The sequence below is a fragment of the Oncorhynchus kisutch genome, linkage group LG17, assembly GCF_002021735.2.
Source record: "Oncorhynchus kisutch isolate 150728-3 linkage group LG17, Okis_V2, whole genome shotgun sequence".
Lineage (NCBI taxonomy): Eukaryota > Metazoa > Chordata > Actinopteri > Salmoniformes > Salmonidae > Oncorhynchus > Oncorhynchus kisutch.
Window position 1 is genome coordinate 790,713 of NC_034190.2, and position 5,000 is coordinate 795,712.

Sequence of the window (5,000 nt, forward strand, 5' to 3'; positions counted from 1 at the left end):
ATATAGTACACTACTATAGACCAGAGCCATATAGAACCCTATTCCCTATATAGTGGTACTACTATAGACCAGAGCCCTATTCCCTATATAGTGCACTACTTTAGACAGGGCCCTATAGAACCCTATTCCCTATATAGTGCACTACTTTAGATCAGGGCCCTATAGAACCCTATAGAGCCCTATTCAGTGCCCTATAGAACCCTATTCCCTATATAGTGCACTACCTTAGACCAGGGCCATATAGAACCCTATTCCCTATATAGTGCACTACTTTAGACAGGGCCCTATAGAACCCTATTCCCTATATAGTGCACTACTTTAGACCAGAGCCCTATAGAACCCTATTCCCTATATAGTGCACTACTTTAGACAGGGCCCTATAGAACCCTGTTCCCTATATAGTGCACTACTTTAGATCAGGGCCCTATAGAACCCTATAGAGCTCTATTCAGTGCCCTATAGAACCCTGTTCCCTATATAGTGCACTACTTTAGACAGGGCCCTATAGAACCCTATTCCCTATATAGTGCACTACTTTAGACCAGTAGTAGGGTTCCATTCAGGATGCGAGTCTGTCTTTGTGGATTATTGACTTTTCCCCGATTTTGTTATGATACAAGGTGGGATGAAAATGGATTAAATGTAAATTGCGTGTCACTGGCCTACACACAATACCCCATAATGTCACTGGCCTACACACAATACCCCCATAATGTCACTGGCCTACACACAATACCCCATAATGTCACTGGCCTACACACAATACCCATAATGTCACTGGCCTACACACAATACCCCATAATGTCACTGGCCTACACACAATACCCCATAATGTCACTGGCCTACACACAATACCCCATAATGTCACTGGCCTACACACAATACCCCATAATGTCACTGGCCTACACACAATACCCCATAATGTCACTGGCCTACACACAATACCCCATAATGTCACTGGCCTACACACAATACCCCATAATGTCACTGGCCTACACACAATACCCCATAATGTCCACTGGCCTACACACAATACCCCATAATGTCACTGGCCTACACACAATACCCCATAATGTCACTGGCCTACACACAATACCCCATAATGTCACTGGCCTACACACAATACCCATAATGTCACTGGGCCTACACACAATACCCCATAATGTCACTGGCCTACACACAATACCCCATAATGTCACTGGCCTACACACAATACCCCATAATGTCACTGGCCTACACACAATACCCCATAATGTCACTGGCCTACACACAATACCCCATAATGTCACTGGCCTACACACAATACCCCATTAATGTCACTGGCCTACACACAATACCCCATAATGTCACTGGCCTACACACAATACCCCATAATGTCACTGGCCTACACACAATACCCCATAATGTCACTGGCCTACACACAATACCCCATAATGTCACTGGCCTACACACCCATATGTCACTGGCCTACACACATACCCATATGTCACTGGCCTACACACAATACCCCATAATGTCACTGGCCTACACACAATACCCCATAATGTCACTGGCCTACACACAATACCCCATAATGTCACTGGCCTACACACAATACCCCATAATGTCACTGGCCTACACACATACCCCATAAATGTCACTGGCCCTACACACAATACCATAAGTTCACTGGCCTACACACAATACCCCATAATGTCACTGGCCTACACACAATACCCCATAATGTCACTGGCCTACACACAATACCCCATAATGTTCACTGGCCTACACACAATACCCCATAATGTCACTGGCCTACACACAATACCCCATAATGTCACTGGCCTACACACAATACCCCTAATGTCACTGGCCTACACACAATACCCCATAATGTCACTGGCCTACACACAATACCCCATAATGTCACTGGGCTACACACAATACCCATAATGTCACTGGCCTACACACAATACCCCATAATTCACTGGCCTACACACAATACCCCATAATGTCACTGGCCTACACACAATACCCCATAATGTCACTGGCCGTACACACAATACCCATAAGTCCACTGGCCTACCACACAATACCCCATATGTCACTGGCTACACACAATACCCCATAATGTCACTGGCCTACACACAATACCCCATAATGTCACTGGCCTACACACAATACCCCATAATGTCACTGGCCTACACACCAATACCCCATAATGTCACTGGCCTACACACAATACCCCATAATGTCACTGGCCTACACACAATACCCCATAATGTCACTGGCCTACACACAATACCCCATAATGTCAACTGGCCTACACACAATACCCCATAATGTCACTGGCCTACACACCAATACCCATAATGTCACTGGCCTAAACACAATACCCCATAAGTCACTGGCCTAAACACAATACCCCATAATGTCACTGGCCTACACACAATACCCCATAATGTCACTGGCCTAAACACAATACCCCATAATGTCACTGGCCTAAACACAATACCCCATAATGTCAAAGTGTTTTCAGACATGTTTACAAATGAATAAAACATGAAAAGCTGAAAACGCTTGAGTCAGTAAGTCTTCAACCCCTTTGTTATGGCAACCCTAAATAACCCTACCTCATCTCTGTACCCCACACATACAATTATCTATCTGCAAGGTCCCTCAGTCGAGCAGTGCATTTCAAAGACAGATTCAACCACAAAGACCAGAGATGTTTTCCATCCACAAAGACCAGAGAGGTTTTCCATCCACAAAGACCAGAGAGGTTTTCCATCCACAAAGACCAGAGAGGTTTTCCATCCACAAAGACCAGAGAGGTTTTCCATCCACAAAGACCAGAGAGGTTTTCCATCCACAAAGACCAGAGAGGTTTTCCATCCACAAAGACCAGAGAGGTTTTCCATCCACAAAGACCAGAGAGGTTTTCCATCCACAAAGACCAGAGAGGTTTTCCATCCACAAAGACCAGAGAGGTTTTCCATCCACAAAGACCAGAGAGGTTTTCCATCCACAAAGACCAGAGAGGTTTTCCATGTCATTCCATGTCATTATTGGGTACTGTGATGTCATTATGGGGTACAGTGATGTCATTACGGGGTACTGTGATGTCATTACGGGGTACTGTGATGTCATTACGGGGTACTGTGATGTCATTACGGGGTATTGTGATGTCATTATTGGGTACTGTGATGTCATTATTGGGTACTGTGATTTCATTACGGGGTACTGTGATGTCATTACGGGGTACTGTGATGTCATTACGGGGTATTGTGATGTCATTATGGGGTACTGTGATGTCATTACGGGGTATTGTGATGTCATTATGGGGTACTGTGATGTCATTATTGGGTACTGCGATGTCATTATGGGGTACTGTGATGTCATTACGGGGTATTGTGATGTCATTATGGGGTACTGTGATGTCATTATTGGGTACTGTGATGTCATTATGGGTACTGTGATGTCATTACGGGGTATTGTGATGTCATTATGGGGTACTGTGATGTCATTATTGGGTACTGTGATGTCATTATGGGGTATAGTGTGTTGATTGATGAGGGAAAAAAAGATTTAATCCATTTTGAGTTTAGGCTGTACATAAGAAAATGTGGAATAAGTCAAGAGGTACGAATACTGTCTGAAGGCTCTGCACATCTTTTGTGATAATACTGTTACCTGGAGCTCTACTGTGTTAAAGCTCATATCATTCTATACATCTGCATTTGGAAAGTTAGTTTCATTGTGTTGTTGTAAAAAGCAAAAAACAACAACAAATAGTTAAGCAACGTCGTCCAGTAATGTCTTTCTGTAGCTACTCTGGTCCATAATAAAACGCTATTAACAATAAGAGGGTTTGTGTTAGCTAGATGTTCTGCTAAACACAAAAGAACAAGAAAAGACAGTTAAACACTGTACAAAAACCTGGCAATTATGGCTCTACATTGTAAAAACCTTTTGCCTAAAGAAGCATGCTGAAATAACCTTTGTGACAGTGCAAATACATCGATGTCCCTGGTAAAAACATTTAGGTTAGCATTCCGTGAAACATGCTAGTTCTCAGAAGAGATCTGAACCAGTCATAGAGTAGCAGAGTAGCAACTCTGAGGAGATAGCTTGTGTCTTTTCTTCTAGGACAAACATCCTTCTTTAAAAGTACTAGGAGGTAACTAACACTGACACATACACACAGGAAACAGCTCAGAAATGTAGCTTTTTTTCTCCTTTTGCTAGAGAGAGGGGGGGGGGGCGGTGGGAGGGGACGGAAGTTGTGGTTGGTTAAAGTAATATACATCGTCACAACTGTCCAACACATTCAATAAACATTGGAGACGGTACAGGACAGAAGTGTAAAACACAATGAGAGTGGGTTCAGAGGAGATGGAGGAGTTGGACATGACAGAGAGAGAGTAGAGTGGGTTCAGAGGAGATGGGCAGAACAGAGAGAGAGTAGAGTGGGTTCAGAGGAGATGGGCAGGACAGAGAGAGAGTAGAGTGGGTTCAGAGGAGATGGGCAGGACAGAGAGAGAGTAGAGTGGGTTCAGAGGAGATGGGCAGGACAGAGAGAGAGTAGAGTTGGGTTCAGAGGAGATGGGCAGGACAGAGAGAGAGTGGAGTTGGGTTCAGAGGAGATGGGCAGGACAGAGAGAGAGTAGAGTGGGTTCAGAGGAGATGGGCAGGACAGAGAGAGAGTGGAGTTGGGTTCAGAGGAGATGGGCAGGACAGAGAGAGAGTAGAGTGGGTTCAGAGGAGATGGGCAGGACAGAGAGAGAGTAGAGTTGGGTTCAGAGGAGATGGGCAGGACAGAGAGAGAGTGGAGTTGGGTTCAGAGGAGATGGGCAGGACAGAGAGAGAGTAGAGTTGGGTTCAGAGGAGATGGGCAGGACAGAGAGAGAGTAGAGTGGGTTCAGAGGAGATGGGCAGGACAGAGAGAGAGTAGAGTTGGGTTCAGAGGAGATGGGCAGGACAGAGAGAGAGTGGAGTTGGGTTCAGAGGAGATGGGCAGG